Genomic DNA, 24,594 nt, shown 5'->3' on the forward strand with positions numbered 1-24,594 from the left:
CACATTCATTTGTTTTCCACTAAAATCATGCTCTTACCTAGATTTACTATATTACACAGAGTTCAGATGGCTGACCTGATACACAGCTAGAATTTGATCTATTGGACTGCCTTGATTATTATCTTTGTATTGTAACAACTTAACCAAACACGAAAGGTATGATCTAATTGCTAGTCAAGACACTGAAAAAAATCTCACTGATTTGAATAGGATCTAAATCAGATCCCAAACTTCTGCAGCATCAAAATTAAATAAATTTATTTCAAGGTATTGTTCTTCAGAACAGTAAATCCTGTCATTCCCCAAGATTTTTTGGCAGGGAAGGTTGCATCTTACATATGGATAGAATTTTTGAGATTTATTCAGCTGACCATTTCCTGAACTCTGAATTTGCACCCCCTTTCTGTAACAGAATTAACGAGGTTGAGTCATCTTAAAAAGCCCATATGAACCTGAATAAAGAAAAGCCTTCGTTCACTCGGACACAGCACACACAATATTTTAAATGGCCCTCTACATCATTAAGGCATTTACAAATTGCATTCATTTTTGCTGGAAATCTGCTTTTCAATTTTAATGGCTAATTACAACAGTGACCAAGCATTCACATGGCGTGCATATGCTTATCAGATGTGACAGATGGATATGTCTAGACCTCTGATTCATCATTTTATATTTCCTTTCCGAAAGCCTGTGTTATCACTGTGCAAATAAACTATAATTCTGCCCTGAGCTCAACTGCTCACAGAGAAAAGGAGAAAAGAAATAAGCCTTAATATAGCCAGATGGCTCTGGGCTGTGCGTAGTATCTCAAAACTCCAGAGGCTAAAGATTTTTTGGAAGAACAGGGCTATCAGCTTTACTATAAAAGGGCCATTCATTCCTTGGAAAGGGGAATTCAGGGGAAGTCTGTGCTATGCCTCAGGGAGATGCAGCACAGAAAGCAGAGCCCATGTGTAGATCAAGAGAGGTGTCTCTAAAGCTTCTTGTACCATCCAGGTTCTGGGCTGCTGCCAAGGGTCCATGTGCATCTCAACATAATTTTAAGCAGCCAGAGTCTGTTTTAATTGGAGGTAGGCTCTCACAAAGTGCCTGTGGGCTGTTCTGTACTCCCAGACCTTCAAAACAGGACATGCTAGGGCGTTGTCCTTTTAACCTGTCGTTCCTTTGGCCTCTGACACTCTCTCTAAGACGTGGCTTGTAAAGTGATAACTTTGTTATGGTGGCCTTATATTTCTCCTCCATCACAGGAATTTTCACTAAGCTTCAGACAGTGCCTTTACAAGCCCCATCATACCATCACAGGATCCACAGTGTGGGAACAACTGGCCCCATAGATTTGTGAAAAATTATATAAAGAAAAAAGAAAGGCCAACTCCAAACTAATAAAATATGGATTTTCTTATGATGGAAGACCATGACTATTAGCCTTTAATTTGGATGAAAGAAGTTGTTTACCTGCTTTCCGTGTTCTTTTCATTGCCACCCATATCTAAATAGGATAATTTTAAAATTATTTTCTTCCATTTTTTTCTATCCCTGTCCCCAAATAAACACTATCTTGTTACAGTGCAACTCATAGATAGAGGCCAATTATTGTTGCTTGCTTGTCTGAAACAAGAGGGAATCCATTTCTGTATGGGAAGACTTGTAAGCACTAGAAAAAAGCTCAGGACAGTCTTATCCAGAAAGGTCCTATTGGTAAGCGAGTCTTCTGAAGTTACAGGAACCAGAATATGATAATTGACTGTTTTACAAATTATTCTAAAACAGGGGTGCTCAGCCTCCAGCCTGTGGGCTAGATATGACCCATGGAGCCATCGGATCTGCACCACGGGGCTCCTCACAGGTCCACAAATTTGAGCAGCATGGGAGGGTGGCCATTAATACAGCCACACTGCCCCCCAGCCAAATTCTCAAACCCCAGGCCCGATGTGCCTGATGGGAACTAGGCCACACCCCCTTTTCTGGAAAATTAACTGTCCAAAATTGGGGGGTACAGCTTAAGCACAAAAATTGACTTGTTCCGTGGAACAGAGGTGAAGGAATGCTAGAGTGTCAGCAGGGAGCTGGGGTCCAAACCAGGGCTTGGTGAGGGCTAATTCCTCCAGTGCCTCCCCATGCTGCAATGTTGACAGCATGAAGCTTAATCCTCTCACAGCCACTGTCAAATTAGCAGTGGTTGTTAGTTGGAGCAGCAGGGAAAAGTGGAGGGACACTGATAATGGGACAGTGCCCCTGCTCCATGTGGCTGGAAGGTTCAGCCCTTTCTGAGCCAGTGCTGTGGCAGGGAAGACTCTGGAAAAATCTTTTTTCTTCATTCTGCTTTCCCAAATCAAGGTGTGTGCAAGTATTATCATTATTGTTGTTGTTATTGTTATAATAAAATATATTGACCCAAGATTCACTCATCACTTATGCCGTACAACATGCTTTGTGAAATGTTATCCCCTGAGGGTGCAATAGCTTACTCTCATCATTATTCACTTAAAACATGTTTATAGTGTGTGTCCTTTGTCTGTCTTTTATAGAAAGAAAGAAAATATATTCTTTACAAGCTTGCTGGCTGGTGAGCTTTTTAAAATACCTCTTACACATCTGGCATTGTAAAATATATAATAGAACTTAATTGCTAAAAGCATAGAGGAATAATTATTAATGATCAAAAGTAGAAAAACCAAAACTTCAGTGCATGTGCAAATCTAAGATCTTCCTTTTTCTCATTCATCAGCCTGTTCAGTACCATCACTTACTGTAGTGAACCCTCACAGCTAGAGTGCTGAACTCTCACACAATAAAAACACTTATAATCATTCCTCTGTGGTGCAGAGCTACTGAGCGATACCATTTTCTAACTTGTTTCTATTGTTTTGAAATGAGATCTACAATATGTGGACTCGACCTATTGAAAAGAGCTCTATGCTTGATCACCCTCATCATATTTAACTGGGGTTTATATTGTCCACTTGAGTGTAGTGACACAGTGGGTAAGAAAATGGAGAATTAATCTTCCATCACATTCCCTTCTGTAGAGAAATTTCCTAATTAAACAAAGCTGAAAAAATACTTCAAAACTAGAGGGGAAAAAAAGACCTTCCTCCTTCCCTTTCTTTCATGGCACTATCATAAGCAAAATTAATTGCAAAAAATAATTTATTCATACAGCCCTTCCAATTGCTTCATATGTTCACAGTGGTTTCTGAATGATATAATCTGTTCTTTCTCTACCATGTACTTGTGTTTGGAAAATAAAACATCTTGTACAGTCATTGCTGGTATTTTCTACACTTCTCTCTTCATATTTATCTCACTCTTCAGTTTTCATAAAAATACCTGGACAATAGACTTTCCTGTAAGAGCTTCCTAACTGTCCCAGCTGTTGTATATACTGAGAATCTGCCATTTAATATTCTGGTCTATTAGCTACTATCTATTATCACTGATAAGAAACTGCAGAATTAAAGTCACTTTTAAAGTATTTTTGTTTTAAAAGAACAATTTAAATACATTGCTCTACTAAGAAAATTAAGTTCTAGTCTGTGGAACCATGGGTAATTATATATAATTATATATACACATGCATGGAAAGAAGGACACCATTGAAACCACTGACTGTATTAAACAATGACAGATATAATTATTTGGGGTGGGATGCAACTGAAAAAGATGCCTTATAGATATAAAGCCAATTGAATATTTAAAGAAAACATCCAACAGTATAATGAGTAAAGAATGTAGATAGATAGATAGATAATATGTGCATGTATATGTGTGTACACATGTGTATATATATTTATATAGATGTGTATGTATCTCTGTCTATATGGATATAGATATATATAGTAAAAACTCTAGTGCTAAGCTGCTCTGTCTTGAATAAGGTCAATATGTTGTTTTTATGCTTTTCATATTATCTCTGGCTTTCATTTTGGCAGATTCTCCTTTCTCTGTTTGTGCAGCATGACACAGTAGTGCCAGGCTTGTAATGTCAACTCTTTTCAGCTCTTTCTAATGCTTTTATCTACAAAAAGCTACCTCGTGCTTAAATGGAGAGAGAATTCACAGAAAAGCAGTCCCTGAAATTATACAAAAAAAATTCACTATCACTGTGGCTCCTTTGTCAATCTTAAGCTTGCATGTGCTTCCTATGTAAACAGTGATCTGATGGTAACAAAATAGTTAAAGCTCTTAGTTTTCTAACATGTTGTGTACAGCAAAGGATTGGAGAAATGTGGGGTTGGGAGGGAAGGTGTGTGTAGAGCAATAAGTCATTCATAGACATTCCATGTCAGTGTAGAAGACTAGCTCTTGTTTCCATTTTTGGGAAATATGACTGTATGCAGATGCACAGAGGTTCTTTAACTTCTTGTCTCTGGAGGCCTAGGTTCATATAGAGATCAAGTCAGAAGGGCAAACAGACGCGCCAGTGTCATGCTATATATGCACATCACCAGCCTGAATTGTAATTTAGCTTAACTGGCAGTTTGAGCTCCAGAGGCCAAAGACTTTAATAGAAGAGCTGTTGCAGGGTTCAGTGGTAGAGCAGGACTGGAGTAACAATGTTACTCGTTAGCAATGTAGTGTATTATGCGAGTGTGTGGTAGTAAAACTTTACACAGCTAGTTTTTGATCCTGCACCCTTGAAGTCAGCAGGGGTAGGGCCAGAAGTTATACATAAACCAGTATAAGTAATTAGAAACCAGTTCAGATCTGTAACACAACAGAAGTTCAGTGTACATAAACTGCTTTTAAAATGGTTGAAACCAGTTTAAGATAAACCTGGATGGATGTAATATCAGACTTAACTGATTTAGGTTAAATCGGATTATTGATCTTCTGTCCCAGATCCATTCCAGATTAAAGTTAATACACAGTCCCCCAGCATCCCTGGATGTTTTTCCCTCCCCTGTAAATTCCTCCTCGCGGGGTGGGTGGGCTAGCCTTGGCCCAAGCTGTCTGCTCCAGGTGAGCAGGGAGGTGTGCTCTAGCGCCCCCCTTGCTTCTGGCATGATCTACTTCAGGCATGTGGCTGCATTTCTGGAATGAGAAGTGAATGTCTGTTCAATCTCTTATTAGTTCAGTCTATGCAGCTTAGACTAACCTGCAAAGATTGAATTGATTCAGCCTTAAGCTTTTTGACTCTGTAATTAGCCCAGTAGTTACGCGAAGGGAGACCTGAATCTTAAAATAAGCTCAGACTGCCACTATTTATTCTTTTTATCCATTCAGATAATACTTTTTTAAAATATATATTGTGATATAAATGCAAGCTACAGAGTTCATTCTGTAGAGATGCTCTCTGAAATTTCACCCAGATATCCATCTCTTCAGTTATGCTTGTAAGATTTCTTTTTTCAAGTTAGAAAACAGTGTTGTTAGAGAACCATGTTCATACTCCTGAAGGATATAGAATAACAATCCCTTTTCAGTTTCATAGCGAAAGCTCACCCTCTATTCTGTTTTCTAAATGCTGCTTTCACAAGGAGACTGATAGCTGACAGTAAAATAAGAGAAGGATGTGTTATCAGTAGATATTTGAGACAATCATGTTTTCTTGTCTTGGCTCATTTTGTGTAATGAACTTTAAGAAAACCCATTCAATTTTGGAACAGAAAAAATAAGCCTCTGTTATACAATATCTATGTTAATGGATTCCTTTTATCAAAGGCAGCAAATAGCTATGTTACTAAATATAATTAATGTATCTGGAGTTTGGAGAACATAATGCAAAATGTACATGATACATCCTCCATCCCCTTGGGCAGTATCATATGATCAATTTTGCTACTCTGTCCTGACCTAATTATTGCTGTTGCTAATGAAGGGAAATAGAGAAACATGTCTTAGTAGGTTAATAAGCCATCCGGAAAATTATATTAGCATGATCAATCCTTAATGATTATGGTTTCTCATAATTTTAGATCACCTGAAAGGTGTTTCTAGGAGAGGAGGTAGAAAAAGGAAATTAACTTCATCAATTAGCCTTTGCATATTTCTTCAGTTGATTTTAGAACCGAGCACCAATCACAACTTCTGTTCAGACAGATAAGGGTACTTTTGTCGCTGTTAGTATTATTATTACAGTTATTGGAGACATTTATTTTATCATGAAATCTTCTCGGAAAGTGGCCATATTTTCAGAACAAAGGAGAAACCTGCATGCTACAGCTATATTGTCCTCATTCAGTGAATAAAGTAGAGGTTTCTAGTTTTGGAATATTTAAAGCAATATTTCATTATTAATCAGATGTTGGTCAGCTATGTGATAATTTCCACAAGTTTCCTGTGCATAAGGTAGCACCCTTAAATTAAGCTGTTATAAGTGGCTGAAAAGCTCATTTAGATGTTTAGGTAAATTTACTAAAGCCTCCAACTGGCATATTCCACCATAGCCTTCCAGTTATGATATGCCTTCTTTTTGTGAACATCTATTTGGGTTTTTAATAGGTGTGTGTGTCTGTGTGTGTGTGTTTCCTATAAGTGTGAATCCTAATTTGCCAATACTATAGCACATCTAGGGACTGTTTATCTTGTTAAAATCATTTATCATAAATCATGTCAGAGGTTTACCCAAGTGTAGTGACCCATTGGGCTATGATAATTAATGCACATCAGTTTCCCTAGCCAGCAACCCAGAAAGGAGTGATGTGACTAGCATCACATCCAGCTGTTCTTGATTCACTAGCCCAAATGACCAGAGCAGGTCAGGGCTGAGTACTCAGGAGGGCAGCCTTTGTCACAAGTCCCAACTGAAACTCAAATTTGTCACTCAGGAATCATAGCAAGGTGCTGTAACCACTCTGCCATCACACCATCATAAAGCATATGAGGGAGGAATACATAAATGTAAAACAGGAAAAAAAATCTCCTCAGACATCTGAATTATCTTTTTTTTTTAAACAAAGATTCACTTCACATTAAGCTGAATCATAAGCTTCCTTCTTAATTTGTTAATTATACTTCTGCAATGATAATGCAATCAGAGATATAGCTGAGGTGTTTGTGTGTGTGTATCAATATTAATGAGTAAAGCATATTTACAGAGTGTAAAAAAAAATCATCCAAGTCTCATAGCCACACTGCAGACAGTTTGGAGTAGCTTCCCTGTACAAAGCTGCTTCAAACTTGGCAGATACAGACAGTGGAGAATTCTTCCGAGTTGAGGGGAATATCTAGGGGTCTACAATCACCAAAGATGCTCCTACAGTGTCTCCTCCCCTCTCTGGCTTCTGACCTCTGATGAAGGAAAACAATGAAGCAAAAAAAAAAAACCGTGGCCTGTGACTTCTTCGTAGGCTGCTCAGTTTCATATCCAGGGATCAGGCTATAGATACATGATATATGTACAATATATGTATGCTTTGGCAATCCCTGGTTTTAGGGGATATAGAGGCAGATTACTGCCGCTTTTGATCACTACTCTTCTATACACAGTCTATACACCCCAGTCTTGCAGAGAACATGACTTGGCCTTCAGCTTACCTTTTATAAATTAGTTTGGGTGAGATCACAGGTGACAAGCTCTGAGTGATCTAAGATTAACTTTGAGTTAATATCTACTAATGAGTAATGAAATCTGACATTTACCTGATCAGCTTCTAATTTTCTACACATACACTGCATTAAAACAATGTAAAATTAAATGTTAAAATCCTATTGTGTCATATATCTCCCTTTGTACCACAGACACATCTATACAATTATACTCTAGGATAATGTCAGCCTTTGTATAAATGGATTCAAATCTATTGTTCTCCATTGTTCCTACTGGAGCTGAATTTGGCCTGTAATAGTCATACCACTCATCCTGACACTAGAAGTCTGGGATTTCTTCAGTGGCTTATTGTTTAAGGGTTGGTTAGAGATTCCTAACCGATAAACTAAAATTTAAATCCCCAATTTATCCACAGACCAGGTATATACAGCCCCAGCAGCAGCAGCCTCTCCACTAAAGTTCTTCCACCTGTCTAAGAGAGGCTATTACCGTTGCTTTATTTAGATAATCAGTCTTTTGCTTTTCTTCTGAGACTGTGGATAGTGGTAGCAAGCTTGATGATGATTTTAATGATGTGGACACATGTACATTACTTGTACACAAACTGTAAATGGGTCATGTCAGCCTGGATGATACAAAGGTGTTCTTCATAATGTGCATGGTCTTGCCCACTAATTACAATAAGTATATGATATAAGTATTAGAAAAAATAGGGAATTAGATTTACTGATGAATTTGGTTTGTCCCATATTTTTGTAACATCATAGAGAAGCAGAGCTGGAAGGGACCTCAAGAGTTCATTGAGTCCTATCCCCTGCTTGAGGCAGGTTCAATTGAGCCTGTGACCTTGGCTTTAGTAGCACCATGCTCTAACCAACTCAGCTAATCAGCTGCTCATCACACTAGTTTTATAACTAAATAAAACAAAAACAGTGAGGAGGAGGAAACACCACCCTTTTGTATTAATAGTTTTTCAGGGACTCAATCAGGCTGCAACACGATCACACTTACCTAAATCTGCTTAACAGGATCTAGCCTTAGGTCCTCCTTTCAATGTTGGCTGGGAAATATCCGAGTCAGTGCTGCAGTAAGCGGGGTGCTGTAGTATCTTGAGTTGCCTTTAGATCCTTTCAAGGGTGTCATACAATGTTAGTGCTCTTAGGTGTACAGACACAATTCATGAGATAAACACAGACATTTCGACTAGGAATCCATGGAGTTAAAAACATTCTTACCTATCATGCTGTTTCTAAGTTCTTTGCAACATAAAAATCAATCTACTGTTTTCCTGTAGTCAAAGAACTGGAATTTTCCAAGAGATGCCTTGAGTCTAAAAAGGTTGAGAGCCACTGATCTGAGTTACAGCAGAAGCATTGGTACTGTGCATCTGTAGGAAGCTGCATGACATTAGTTTACATAAAGTTAGCATTCAGAAGATTAAAAAAAAACAAAACACCCCAAGAATAAAACTGAAATTTGGCTGATGTATACACAAACCTAGGAATAAGTGAGTTTTGAGCCACTGGTCTCTAAATGTTAAGGTGTAGGCAGCTAAGGAAAGGCTCAAAGGTGATAGATCCAGAGTATTTGTAGCTTACCACTTGTATGAGTTGTGACCATAGAAGGACCTTCTAGGCTACATCCTCACATGCAGGGTTGTGCTCTTGCACAAATTTGTGCTGCTGCTTTTTGCCATTGTGCACGCCCCTGCATGTGCACTGTGGTGCTGGGCATAATGCTCCACTTTGGGTGCCAGTTCCCTTCTGCTCCCAGCATGCTGGAAGACCTGGGATGGACCTAAAGAGGGCAGACACTCTGGCCAGCAGCCAGGGCATCTCCCTAGAGGCCCCAGCTTCCAGTTGCTCCAGGAGCATGAACCACAACACTTTTTTTTTGCTGCTTTTTTTTCTTTTTGAGATTCTAGGGAGTTCTAGATATCAAATGTTGGCACTGTGCTGCTAATTTGCACATGCACCACATGCAGTTTGCAGCATCTCAAACCGCATGTGCGCGCACATCTGGGCATGCCCCCAGGATCATTCTTTGCTTCTGGACTTAATTTGCCTCTCTGTTGCATATGTCTAATCAGCAGGAACTCCTTAGGGCTGTAAGTAGAGAAAACTTTTGTCCCAGGAGCCTACAAGCATATATGTCCATTGTCTTGCTTTCAAGAACTTGTGAAGTATGCAGAATAAAAGGTGCTAATGTTCTCTCCCTCCCCCCCCCCCAGCAAATACAGCGGTATATGTCTGTTACTGGAGCAAGCCTAGCAGGCTGTGTGCCTTTGCTGGCCACGTACTGGCAGAGGAGCAGTAATGCAGCCTGGAAAGGCTACTTGTGTAAATGACTGTGCTGCTCCTGTTTTGGTATTGGACAATCAGGACTGCCTCAAATGAGATACCTGTTTACAGCCTAGGACTCAATGGAAACTAGTGTAAAAATGGGGGGATGCCAAAACAACAACAACAACAAATTAAGTGTAGAAGGGAGAACTGGATCTATTTCTACAAATTTCTGAGTTCAATAGAAAGTGCACCAGATTCTTATTTGTACTACAGACACTGTACATCACTCTGATTATGTAAAGAGGTTCTTAAGGAGGTATAAATTGAAAATTCCAAGACCCTTTTATCCTGCCAGAGAGGTGTAAAGAGCCCTTAGTGTATATTAGAATCAGGCTCCCATATCTGCAATCTAGACTTCTGGAATTTAAAACCAGTCATTTCCTAAGTGAATTCTAGTTTAATCAAAACTAGTAGCAGCCTCTTAAAATTGGTTAATACCTGGATTTGGGTTTTTTTAGATGGTTTAAATGGAGTGGCATATTATCTTCTCTATAGTCTGCCTAAAAGATAGATTTGATGTCTGCAAGCAAAGACATGCAATTGCTATAGGCTTCCACTCTTATAGCCTGCCACCTATTTGATTTATATGATAAGAGATCTCAGATGACCCTCCAAGGCACTGAACCATTAGAGAGTTATGTTGCACAGCGATAAGAAATCTTCAGAGATACCTAAATCTTCTTTTACCACTGGGAGTTTCATTTGTTCTGGAATAAAGAGCATTTTTATGTATGACATTGCTATCTTGCTAGTCATACTAATATTCAAAAAGATACACAGACTTAAATCAATAGCATACTGACAAAGACCTTAAAACTGAAGTAGTCACCAAGTGCATGTTAGACAGCTCTTTTAGTTTTCTTTGTTTCTTTCTTTTCTGTTGCTTGAAGGTTGAATGGCTATCACAGTTCAAATTGGAGTTTTCCGTTAATCCTTTGACCAAGTAGGAAGCTGGCAAAAGCACTCTCTAGTCTGCCAAAAGCCATAAAGGCTCTGCCAGCTAATGAGAGACTTTCTTATTTTAGCCTTTGTGAAATCATGGATTGCATCCTTTCTTAGTCTATCCTAGATGCCACTTTCAGAGTTGATTTAATGATGTGACTTCTTGTCTACTAGGAACAAACGTAAGTGCCACTTCTTTGCCCAGGATTCAAATGGTTTTAGCTTGAGGTCAGAAAGGTTGATCCAAGTGATTTCCTGGGAATTATTTTTCAGGAGAAAGCGCATACTGATTACTGGTATTTGGATATCTCCTACTGTGTCAGCATCTAACTTAGTACTGTATTTGTTTTTAAATAATCTATGTTGAGTCTTGTGGCAAGGATGTACTTCATATACCAGGTTGTTTTGTATGAGGTGTGTGCTACATTAAGTAGAGGACATCAAATAACAGGAAGTGGTGTGTTCATCTCCTGTACACAGGAAGAAGGCGTGAGGTTCAACCCCTGCTTCTATATATGAGCCAAATGCAAAGGGAGCCCTTGCACTTCCAGTACACAAGAATGCAGGACCAATGTGGTTGTCACCAATATTCTCTGAAAAGGGAGCAAAAAGAATATGGGACATTTTGGACTTTGGGGGTGGTTGACCATTGAGGAAAGCTCATATTCTAGTCTCTTAAAATATGTTCTGGTGGTGGTTCTCCTTGGTGGTTCTTGGTGACCGTTATGTTTTGCAAGCTGCACTAGGATAATGTAGCTTCATACATCTCACAACACAGGACTGTAGCTGGTGTCCTGCATAAGCAGCCTTCACTCTTGTGGGCCTGCCAGTGAATGACCAGAGTAAAATCCAAGGCATCTTTACAGGGGCGGGCAGGCGGGAGGGAGCACTTTAATTGGAAGTCACTCTAAGTGCCCACAGCATCTCATGTATTCAGCATCCCTCGCTTTAACATGGCGGTGAGCGTGCTTTAACTAAAGCTTGTCGAACAAGCTTTAGTTAAAGCACCCCCAATGCCATTTTGTAGTGGGGATTAAACAAGTCTACTCTGTCGCATGCTAGATAGCACATGTTGGAGCAGGCATTGGGCGTGTGTGTAGGAAGGAGGGAGGAAGGAAGGAAGACAGACAGACTCTTCTGTTCTCTCGATCCTGAAATAGCTTTGGCTTCTTTAAAATTGGGACTGCTCAGTACATATCATAGCCTACAAGCTGGTCTTTCAATAACAAAACTGGGTTTTTTGGCAATCTTAACCATTTGCCTAGGTGGTGTTTCACTGTTTGTGCGCCTGTCTGCTTGTTCCCTTGTTCAGAATGTTGGGGCAATCAGGGGATGGGTGCAACAAAAAGTAAGCTCCAAATTAGACTATAAGCTATGGCAGCATCACATTAATGTTTACGACTTCCTGCATATATTCATTGAAAACACTCTTGTGAGGAAGTATTTCTCTTTAAAATAAAATTAATGCAAGAGAGAGATGAATAGTCCCCACATGCTACTTGGCTTTTTGCTCAAAGATGTTTTATGAGAAACAGCTCTTGGCAAATTTAAATGATTCTCCTCTTCCTTAAGCTGGCAAATGCTGTCAATGCCGGTCTTCTTACACCTACATAAATCTGTAAAGTTGGCATCCCAGATACACAAGGCAACAATAAAATTGTGCAGGGGACAGCACAAGGGTGCTGTAATCACAGCTGTTTCATGTCAGCATTCAGGAAGCTTACAGCAGGATTATTCTACAAAGCTATTTCCTTTAAATACCATTAGAGATATTTGCTAGGAGAGACTGGTCTCAGCTAATTATATTTAATTTTTGGAAAATAAACTTTAAATAGAGTTGGGGGGGATGCATAACAGAGGGAAACAACCAAATAGGGTTCATTTAAAGTAAATTTTGTAGGATCTCATTTGACTGCTTTCATTTAAGAATTAAAGCTGTTGCCTCCAGGCTACAATTGCACAAAGCAAAATAAACTGTTGCATGTCTGTGTAAGTTCACATCTTGACTTCAGATGCACATGTTGATATAGGCCCACAAATTATCTCACAACAAGGTATGCAAATTGATCATGTGTTGCAAAGGAGCAAATCTGTGGCCACACTGATACTCCATTCCTCCTGCATGTAGCCATGGAGAATAACATCAAATGTAGGTGAAATCTGCTCTTTTGTCTCTTAAGTTATTAGGAGCAACTCTCCCTGTTGAGGAAACACCAAGTGATTCCTGAAGAGCTGGCCAGCACAACCAAAACAGAGCTGTTTTCAGATCAGAGACTGAGACAAAAAGTTTCTTCATTCTACAGGAAATTGAGACAGGGGCACAACTTGGCATTGCCAACTACTCTTTTCTTTCACACAACAAACAGAGGGATAGCAAGAGAGAGTAATTAGATGTAAGCTAAAGCGCCCACAATGGGACATAAAGGTACTTAACACCTTCCAGAAGACTCTTTTTTCCCTCCCTGTGATTAGCTATGGATTACAATAGATGAGTCCCCCCAGGAATCTGAATGCAGCATTTTGGAATGTTTTTTTTTTCTTTTACCTAGAAGTGGGGATGAGAGTGTTGAAAGCACTTATATGTAATTAATTTGAATTCAGTTACGATAAACTCTCCATTACTCAGATCGTTTGCCACTGGTACAACAATATATTAGAGGTAGACAGAAGGACACACACATACAAGTAAAACATAAAGACAGAGATTAAGGGGGGAAATGGTTATATAGCACTTGGCACCATTGGATTCTGGGTCATCACAACACTAATAATAGAAAACAGTAATAACTCTACCCGTGTGACTGTTGATCCTCCAGTCTCTCCTTCCTTCTTCCGTGGTGCTTCCATGTAGACTGTACTTCCATAGTCAAAAGGAGGCCTTCAGCACACAAATGTTCTAAACTCAGCAGAGCTCTTTTAACATGGTAAAATACTTTCCAGAGTGGTTGTCTTTTTCTTCTCCCCCCTCCCCCTCCCCCCCACCTTCCCCCTCCCGTTTACATTCAGGATTGTCAGGTATTCAAAAAACATAAATGAAGCCAAACAATATCATGAAACTTAAAAAACAATTCTCTTGTAATTGTTTGCTTACTTTCATGTATCTTCCGTTTTCTGGGTATAGGGTAGAGCAAGATCGCATTTTTCAAACTCCTCTGAAATAATATTGGCTAGAAAATTATTTTAAAACAAATCAAAGTGAATGTAATCCCCACGTTCAAAGTCTAGTGCCCTTCTAGAATTTCCTGTTGTATCCTGAAGGTTTGGAGGGACATGTAAACTTCTGCAAAGGCTATAGAGACAGACAAACATTTTCTTTTAATCATTTCCTGATCCTTTTATCTGGGCCCTGACATTGCCACTATTGCAGAATACCTGTGGGCCTCCTAGTAGCACCCCAGGCCAGGTCAGCCCTGCTTGGATCCCTTGGACAATGAGATAAGGAGCTTAAATTTCCATTGCAGCTTTGTTTTCAATTTGTCCCCATGGCGTATTTGAACATCTCTGGTGATATTGGGCATATCTACACATTCATTAACGCACCATAGTTATAGTACATTAAGTTTAGTACCTGTAATAAGAGGGAGACCTGTAATAAGAGGGAGCTGCCTATCACCCGCAGTACACCACATGTTCATGGGGAACCTGGTGCTAAATCATTCATATATGACCTGATTCTGGGTCAGGGTTTCGTATGTAGCAGGGCAGCTACCTCGCTGCGATCTATTGAAAGTCAGCCCTTGACACAAGAATTTTTATTTTTAAGTGGTGATCTTGTGGCCACCTACAAATTCATAAGGGGGATGCAGCAAGGGATCAGAGATGCTCTGTTCACCAAGGCGCCTCTTAGGGTAACAAGGAACAATGGTCACAGACTGACAGACAGCAGATTTAGGCTAGATATCAGGAAAAACTTCTTCACCGTAAGGGTGGCCAAAATTTGGAATGGGCTTACAAGGGAGATGGTGCTCTCCCCTACCTTGGGGGTCTTTAAGAGAAGGCTGGATAGGCAGCTGACTGGGGTCATTGGACCCCAGCACTCTTTCCTGCCTAGGCAGGGGGTCGGACTCAATGATCTGTTGAGGTTCCTTCTGACCATCTATGAATCTAGGAATAACAGGTACTAATTAAATGCTCAGTAATCGACACTACTGTGTAGTAGCGCCGGTGCATGGTCTTTTTGTGATGCTAATGCTCAGCAGATTAATTCTACTGTGCATTAGCCATGACACAGTAACACACAGTTGAATTAGTCTGCTGTGCATTTAGCGTCTCATGTAGACACACCCATAGAAAAATTAGTCCAGGGCCCACTGGCATTGATGGGAGTCTTTCTATTGTCTTAAAAGACCTTTGAATCATGTCCTGGGTTGGCTGCAGAAATTGGTTTGTGGTGTAATTATTAATTTCCTTGGGGTGTTTATATGTGTGTGTGATTAAAAGTTAACAAATTTATATTTATTGAGATAGTGCTAGACAACAGAAGTACAACAGAACAAGACATGTCAGAGTTTGGATTTATTACTGATACAATAGACCATTTTCTTTTCATTTTGCCTATAATGTTGTTTTGAACCTTTGCCAGGCTCTGAGAGGCAAGTCATTTGTGAGCTGACCCCCTGTTTCACACCCTTCATTTTTCTCACTTTGCAGCTTTTGACTGAGCTAATGCTTTCAGGAAGAAAGACTTATTGATTAGAATGAAATCACTTTCAGTATCCGGGCTTTTATTTGTCTAGTTTGTGGGGTGTATTTATTCTCTTTGTAGAAGGTGTTTGTGCTATTTACTGTACCACATTTTGCAAATTTACGCAGTCTTTTTACTTACTCCTCAACACATTCTCACCCTGTCCTGTGTCCTTTTGTCCTACTTAAATCTGCCCAGATAATGCTAAAACATGTAGGGGGCCGACTTAACTTGATCTTCAGGTCATTGTGCTCTCCCCTCTGCAACTCCTATTTTGGACTTACAGACTAACTCTTGTACCAGATACATAAAAACTGTCAACATATTTCTTTATGGCTTTCTTGCTCACTTAAATCTAGAAACATATGTATGTATCCATGCATGCACAACTGCATATGAGATTTCATTACATTTTTCCTTCAGTGGTAGAAAAATCCACGCTGCAAATAAAGCCCACCTACTTCCAATAGTCCCACTCTTTCATAATGAAGATCACATATAAGTGGTTGTTGAAAGTCCTCTAACTATTTTGGGATTCTTAGGACATTGTTACATGTTGCATTTTATGCCGCTCAGATGTTGATTGGTATTGGTGCTAGCTTGTGTTTGGAGCAGTCATAACTTAAGGCTAAAAACCTCTGACTGTCCCCCACCTGCACAGCTCTGACTTGCCACTAGAGGGCTGGAAAACAAGGGCCTGGCTAGGAACTACAGTTGTGAAGTGCCTCTACAGGGCTAGTGAGCCAGTACAGGCTTCTGACCCTGCTCTAAGTGAGGATGTGTGAGAGATGACTTGGAGAGAGTGGCCAGAACATGAAGCTAAGAGGTGAAAAGTTAATGGGATGAGGATGGGTAATGAAATGGGAGGTGAAAAAGAAATGTGGGTGGGGGAAGGGTTGGGAAATGGAGGAAGTCAGCCACTGAAGGATAAAATAAAAAGAAGCTTAAAAAAAGAATTTAAAAAGAGATAAAGAGGAAATAAGTTAAAGAAGGTCTCATGTTTTAATAAAATGAGATTGGAGTGTGAGGGTGCTGGTCGTGCTTCCCTGGGTAGCTGGAATGTTGGAGCGGTGAGGAAAGGTGCATCCTGGGATTCTGGAGGACTGTGACTTGAGTGGCTCATGTGTGGCAAGTGGCCACACATTAATGGAAGGGCCTTATAACACTTTACACTGTGAGCCCCACAAATGTTCATTGGTGTTAGTACTAGCTTGGAGTTTGGAGCAGTCAAACCTGTTGGTCTTGAAACCTTCTCTGATTGCCCGACACCTGCACAGCTGTGACTGGCCATTAGTGGCCTGGTGTGCAGGGGCAGGAGGAGGAGCTGTAGCTGCGAATTGCAACTAGAGGGCTAGTGAGGCAGGGTAGGCTTCTATCGCTGCTCTATGGGTTGGAGTGCAAGAGATCCTGGGATATTGGAGGACATAAACTTGGGCTGCACATGTGGGGAGTCGCCACACCTTAATGGAACAGGAGCTGGGTAGTACAGATCAGAAAGAATCCTGCCTTGGAGCAGCATAACGTTGAGCCACATAACAAGTGCTTAAAACCAGTTTAAGATGTTAATGTGTGGACAATCCAGGGGCTAAGAGCTCCAGTAGCCGCCCAAAATTACTGTGTAACAGGGCCCGAACATGATATGGGTAACAGAGTTCAGAGATCCACCTGCCCTGGGGTGGTGTAACTTTAAGCCGCTTAAAGTATGCTTAAAACTAGTTTCAGGTGTTAATGTGTGGACACTCCACGGGTTAAGAGTTCCAGGAGCTACCTAAAAGTAATGTGTAACTCTTGGTATTTTTTTGTTTTGTTTTGTTTTGTTTTTTGCTATTTTTTATTCTTGTGTATTGTATATGATAAAACCTTTTTAGTCGCTGGACAGTGGACAGAATCAACAATCCCAAGATATTTCAGAAAGTGACTAAATTAGTTAAGTTACTTAATGATTTAAATGGAATATTTCAGTTAATTATTTTCACAAATATTACTCCTTTAGGATTTACCACAACCTGTCTCTTACAGCATATTTTTTAATACTGTAACTCAGTATGAGGCTTTCCTTTGTATTTTGGTCGATAATATATCAGCCTGTTAAAAAACATATTAATTTTTTTTTGTGTTTTTAATTAGATTCTTTTCACAGCTAAGTGATATTCCTCATAATATCATAAAGTTACTCCTAAAGTTATTACTATGAAACTCACTATCTCAATAATGCAAATCAGAACATAATGCAATGTGTGCACCTTTTTTTCGTGTTACATGATATGAGAGTCAGGGACTCCTTATTTCTCAACATGACTGAGTCTCCTGAACAAGTCACATAGGACCTATTTTTTAAAGCTAACCTCTAATTCTGCATGCCTCAATATTTGGATGTCCAGTTTTACACACAAATGGCTTCATTTCCAGGGCGTCTAAGGATGCACAGTTCCCTGTATATTCAGCAGAGGTTTAGAAGTTACTCCTCAGATCAGCTCATTTATGTATGTGGCTAGCTATAGGCACCCAAGGCTGAAAACGATAGTCCTGGTACCTAAAATTGTTTGCATGAAAACAGAGATACCAGACTTTGAGACAAATTCTGAAAATCTGGGTCTCTGCCTCAGAGATCTTTAAACTGAGAAATAAACATGTTCACTTAACTGATTCATAATGTGTATGATTACTGATGTATAGCACTTGGCAAATCAATAGTTCTGTATAATATTTGGTATCAAATGAACTCTGTGCATGTAAATTTGTTTGCAACCAAAACCAGAGACTAGATGTCATATGCATTGTAGTCACTCTGATACATTTGTCCTAGGCTGTAGAGCAAGAACAAGGAACAACTTCCCTTCTCTCCGAACACCTCCATTCAAAGGAGTACCAATAATTTGGCTGTATTGGTAGGGAAATGCTAGGAAAAGTAATCACTTCCAGTTATAGCTATATCGATTTCCATTGACTTCAGTGGGCTTTACATCAGGCCCTTTTGTGTGCAACAAGAGCTACTCCTTTCCACCCCTAAAGGTATTATTTCTTATGCAGGCATAGTGCCTTCAGGCATTGCTGCTCAGGCAATACATCTGCTTCATTGCATTTGAAGAGGCATAATGTTGCTCATATTGTTCATTTAATGTCCGGCCAGTAACACGCAGAGAAGAGCCTCAACAATTTTCAAAGATGCTGTAAGAGAAATGAATAGTGCTTTACTTTCCCTCACTGTTACCCCCCACCTCCCTTCCACTCCTCACCTGTTGTATCAGGTCTACCAGGATTTTGTACCAATAACTACTTTTTTGAGTCACAGCAAGGGATTCCAAGAAAATAAGAAGAGTTAGGAAACATAAATATAATTTGAAAACAACAGCTTGGAAATGTTATACTTTATATGAACTGTAAACCGCTTTCATCATTCAAGGCTATCTGAGTGCTGCAGGTGGAATACGACATGGAGAACAGGCAAGGAAAAGACAAAAAGCCTCGGTTTGAGGATTTGACTTAAAACAATAGACCTTATTCCTATGCTTCAAAACGATAATTTGACATTCGGTGGAATTAGCTTATTCAAGGCCAGTATTCAAGTATTAATTATGTGGTAATTTATTCACTTCACCAGAATGTTAAAGTTCATTCCTTAGAATTGTTGAAGTTCAAAGTTATTCCATTTAGTTCAGCCATCCGTAAAAGCCGCCCTCAACTTCATCATCACACAAAACACAGCACTGAAAAGCATAGCTTTTCTAAAGTTTGCAGAGCTTTCAAGAATACATTTGAGATTCTGTGTTTGTCAGTCTAACAGAAAGGCAGACATCACTGTTTGGTGGTGTATTTTCATTCCTATAATATAGTCAAGATTTATTGCAGTACAGTTTTTTACCTGAAGGAAAGGAAACACGTAGGTAGTATGGCTGATATGACAAATTTTGCAACCCCAGTGGAGCAAGTTTGTGATGAAATATTATGTTTGAGATTGCTTGCTGACTGTCTGGAACCTAAACTGAAAAAGCCAATCTAGTCTAGGACCAGCAGTTAAACAGAGGTCTGCTCTAGCTTTTCAAGATCTTGTTATCCTGGTATTGAAGCTAGCCTGGGAGCCTGGCTTAAACAGAAGCATGAAAGATTAGCTTTTAGTCCACCAAAACTAATAGAGATTGACATCAATCTGGAAAGACCATTGTTGATTAAAATACCCCAAAAAAACTCCGAGTTAGAACTTCAGCTAGGAGGTATATTGTTACCAGGTTGTATGGAAATTTCTGAGACATGTATTAATGCAATTCTTATGGAAACTAAAATCTAGAGGAATTATTTTCCTATATTTCCTATATTTCCAAGTCTTTTTTTTGGCTTGGTTCTCCTTCATGATTGCTCAGTGTATGATGTCAGCATACTGTGTAACAAAGCTGTAGAGTAAAGGCCTCAAAAATATCATCCAGCTCATCAAGCCAGATTGTAAGAGTAACAACCAAGTAAAAGTTGCCAGACTAGCACTGCTGGAAAAGGATTGTGACTCAGTGAGCCACTATTCAAATCTTTTGCTTCAGGGGCTACTAACTCACTGTAGATCTATACCCTAGTGCCAGATCTGCTCCATTGGCTGGTATATTAGTGCATTAAGCCAAAGCTCCACTTATTCTCAGATCATCTGCTTGTAGCAACAGAGTGGCCATCAGCCTATTCCCATTCAGTGTCCAGATATTGGCACCCGGCATAATAGCATAAGGTTGTGGGGGGGCATACACAGAGGTCTTTTTTGAGTGGATGATCTAAAAGAGGAACCTGCCCATTGTTTTTTCCTTACTTTTATGCTTGTTTCTCTTTTCCTCCTATTCTAAACTACTATATAGCCATGATATTTCCCATGATCATTCCATTTTCACATGAAGAAATTAGTCTTCCATGCTTCAAAGTTCAATAATACAGCAGCAGAATTTTAAAAAATAACTGTTATATAGCTTAACCACCATGTTGTTTCAAAAAGCACAGAAGGGTGACAAGGTAATCCACAAAAGACAAGGCCATTTCTCCTGGTTTATTTTACATTAAATTAGCTTCATTAGTTTGGACTTGGCTTAACAATAACGTTTTATGAGAGGCAGTAATCTAAGACAGGTTTAATAATGCAAATCGGAACATAATCATAACTCTTTGTCTTCAAGTACACTGAGAGCATTTAATAGTGTGAATGTGTTATATCCCAAGCATAGTTGAAAAATATTTTGAAACAACACCATTCTGATCATTTTAGTTGAGCTAAATAAACTTAAGGGCTGTCTTTTGTGTTTGCCTTTACTTTAGAGGCATGGTTTAGCAGCCACAGATATTTGTGTTTGGGAAATACCACCCTGCCTCTGTTCCACTTATTTTGGCAACCTGGTGCAGTATCCATGAGAAGAAAACATATGTTCCCTTTGCTTTGTATCTCAAGTTAAGATTTTCTGCTGTCCGGTCTGCTGCAAACAGTTCATTTATGAGCTGCTTCTCTGATGAGGTGGGTGGAAACAAACTCCCTGGGGGTATTAGCAGTAGCATAATTATAGGTAGGGGAACAGGGCATTGGCCTTGGGAATTGTTTTAGAGGCATGTAAGAATGGCAGCCACTGCTACTGCTGGCCCAGCTGCTGCAGGTACTCAGCCCCTGCCACTGTCCCTGGGGCTGCCTGCTCCCACCTAGGACACAAAACCTCCTTGTTATGCCTCTGGGTATTAGTACATACCAGTTTACATCATCTGATGCTGCTGCAAGAGCTCTGAACCAGGGTTTCCCAGCAGTTCAAACAGAGCTATTTGGTATCTCTTAATATAAATATCCAGCCTTCCACTGCATCACACTTCTGACAGGGTGTTATGCTGCAGCAAGTTGTATATTTAAAAATAAAACAGGTATCCATATGCCTGGGTATGTAAAAGATTGAAAGAATGGAGATTTGGAGATAAGGTAAGTTATAAGTAGTGGGCTGGAAGGTAGACAGGCACAAAATCAGACAAATATGCTGTACCAGTGAGTGCTTACAAAGCAGTTTCCTTAGCAACAAAAACAATGTGAAATCGCTCCATATTTGGTTTCTCCCTTGTGTGACTTTTGAGCAATCCAGATCCTGTTGATAACACAGCTACCTGATCAGTGTGCGGCAAAGCTGGTAGTAAAGGGTCAAGTGCTTAAAAACAGAGGCTGTTGTGGCTACCACAGTCCAGTGAGTATCTAAATTATGTTTAGTGCATCTCTAGCTAAGAGTCCCTATTGCTTAGGAAACTGAGATTGTTTCTCAAATGCCTTTCAGATAGAGTTAGTGACCTTCTTGCCATGATAACATGTTTTCTATGTCTTGCATTGTGCATCTTGCATTCTGTAGGTTGCTAATCTTGCTAATAACAGAAAAAGGAACTGTCACATTAGAACAGTGATTCTCAACCAGGGTGCCATGGATTTCAAATAGAAATCTATACTTGTGGTCTTTCTGAGTTCTTTGCAACAGAAAAACTGCTCTAGTTTCTAGTTTAGAGTGAAAACCAAGAGCTGGCATTTTCCAAGGAGTGCCTTGAGTCTATTGAGGGATGCTTCAAATCTATCTAGAGGTGCCTTAATTGTAGAAAGTTTGAGAACCGCTACACTAGAAGTTCTACACTGTATTAATAAGAAAAGACTGGTTTGGGCCATTAAGTCTTCTAAGAGACTACCCTCCGGGGAGTGGGGAGCAGAGCAAAGTCCCTTTTATTTTTAGCAAGAACAGTTTGAAAGACTAGATAACATTTCTCTGATGCAGTGGAAAACTTTCTCTTTTTTCTGATGTCTAATTTGTTTTCTTTGGTAAAGACTTTTTTCAGCTGAAGTACAAAGGAAAGTGCAAATTAGCAAGTGCAGCAAAAAAAAGAAGTCACCTTAGAAAATGAACATCTACAACATCTACTAGTCCTGAAGCTAAATAGCAGCAGGAAATACAGAGAAAATAACTCTTTCCGAGATGTCTAGTTATATCAAGGCATTCATCTGCACAGCGGGAAAAACGTGTGTGTGTGTGCGTGTGAGAGAGAGAGAGAGAGAAAGAACTCACCTTAAATATAGAGAAGAGTCATCTCAGGAGACATTGAAATCAGGAAAAGAAAAGGAAAAGAAAAACAATTGCCTTCTAATCAGGAACATGAAAGGTTGGGGCACCCAAAAGCATAATGGTGACATTAGTAAATTAACTGTGGAATGCTGAATACTTTGCTGCTTTGATAAAAGAGCTAACTGTTCATTTCCAACAGAATTAAAAGCTGTGTTATTTTTTAATGTAGATGTTTCCTTTTAAAAGAGATACTTAAATTCAAAACATTAAACCCTTCAATGACATGACTTAAAAAAAACAACCCTATTTAATAACTAATCTCATCTTTGATTGTGACAGTGTGTTAAGTCTATGGCCAAAGCATACCTGCCTGGCAGTTATAAATAGGTACATTACAGAAAGGAAAAAAAGGTGTACACCTTTATTTCATTACTATAAAATACAGAAAAAAGTGATTAAGGGAGTAACAGAAAAAAAATACATAGCCATCAGTAAAGATACTCACACTGCTAAACTGGAACAATTGACACATTTGAAAAATAATGGTTTTTAGCCCCCCCCCCCCCCCCGCCCTCCCAACCCTCCCACACAGCTTACATCTATTATGCAATTACTTGGTTAATTGTGCCAATTCATTTAGACTGGCTAATTAACTAAGGCGCCTTAAAGTGTATAATAAATGTGTAATAACTTTATAGCTGGTTTCTATCTAGCAATAATTTGCATGAGTAGTATGTGCCCTGAGGCTTAGATTGCAGCTGCTATGATCTCCCAGCCACAGGGGTGCTCCCTAGGGTCCCATCAGCTGTGGGACTCATCAGCTATGGGACTAAGCTCCAGCAGCTGTGGCTTGCATCTGGGACCAAGAGTCCTGCCAATTGTGGCACTCACAGCTGCAGGAGCTTGCTGTTTGCTGGTGCCCAGGGAGCACAGGATAACAATCCTGGGCTCTCCCTTTACCAGCAATAAGGCATGATAAGATCTGATGCTAGATCCCACATATGTGGGACATGTGCATATGTGATGTGGCAGAAAACACAATTGTGTGACTCTCATGTTATATCCCATCATGCCTTTACCTCCACATGTAGAGGGGCCCTTAGGTAAAGTATACTCAACTTTTATGTAGTGCCTTCCACTCCATGGTCCAAGAGTAGTTTGCATGTATTTGCATTAATTACAACTTGCAATAGAACTACAAAGCATGTGCAGCTCATTGAGTCAGTGGAGAGACTGAAGTTATATGCCCAGGCCAAAACCACAGTGCAGAGATGGGAGATGAACCGAGTTCTCCTGAATCCTGTCTAGTACTTCAACTATCGAAAATCGACTGGCAGGCTTAGCTGCAAAGGTTGCCCTTTCAAAGAAATAGATTAAATATCAAACACAATGAATTCAGCAGAATACTTCCAGAATACGTCTTTGAAGAAGATTTCAAAGCAATACCACAATCCTTTCCACATATGTGATAATTCATTGGAACAGAATTCCACAGCATATTTTTATAGGTTCCCCTCTGCTTATAACAGAATTCTGTATATAGAAAATTGAATATGCCAACAACTCCAGAAGAATTTAAAATAAAAATGGATACATTTTAAACCTTCTTTTTGCTCCTGTGATCATCTGAAAGGTCAGTTTAGGTCATTTTAACGTGATCTAAATGCAAGCAGTAATCTGATGGGAAAATGTTCTACTGGCAATCAGACCTAAAAATGCTAACAGCATTAAACGTAAAGGAAAAAATAACTTTCACTGAGATACGTTATCCATCAAAGGTACTCCTGTGGTCTATAGCACTTCAGTATCTGATCATAATTTTTAGTGTCGTTTACAAGGCACCTGCAAATCAGAAAGTGATGTGATTCCCATTTTAGAAAATGGGAACATAAAACAGAATGGCAGATGCTATTCCACCTACTAGATGTCCAAGCAACTGAATAATCCTTATTCTATACTGAGTCCCTGAACAAAAAGTGGGTGGATCCTCCTTTTTATGATTTAGGCATGCTGCAAAAGTAGGAGCCTTAATTTTCCAGGGACTAGAGCAGGATGGAATAGGATCACATCAATAGGTGAACTAGAATTTGTCCC

The 24,594-nt window shown here is 39.6% G+C and overlaps 1 protein-coding gene and 1 long non-coding RNA gene across 2 annotated transcripts in view; one reads left to right on the forward strand and one right to left on the reverse strand.

Moving 5' to 3' along the window:
* LOC109284312 (uncharacterized) overlaps positions 1-8,815 on the reverse strand; it is a 34,002-nt gene extending 25,187 nt beyond the window's left edge. The window contains exons 1-2 of the long non-coding RNA XR_002091726.2: positions 8,731-8,815; positions 8,507-8,622 (exon numbers count right to left, since the gene is read on the reverse strand). This is a non-coding gene — a long non-coding RNA (uncharacterized LOC109284312). The remainder of the gene's footprint in view (positions 1-8,506; positions 8,623-8,730) is intronic.
* TMEFF2 (transmembrane protein with EGF like and two follistatin like domains 2) overlaps positions 1-24,594 on the forward strand; it is a 228,098-nt gene that overhangs the window by 95,587 nt on the left and 107,917 nt on the right. The gene's annotated exons all lie outside the window — the stretch shown is intronic.

The sequence above is a fragment of the Alligator mississippiensis genome, chromosome 4, assembly GCF_030867095.1.
Source record: "Alligator mississippiensis isolate rAllMis1 chromosome 4, rAllMis1, whole genome shotgun sequence".
In the NCBI taxonomy this organism is placed as follows: Eukaryota; Metazoa; Chordata; order Crocodylia; family Alligatoridae; genus Alligator; species Alligator mississippiensis.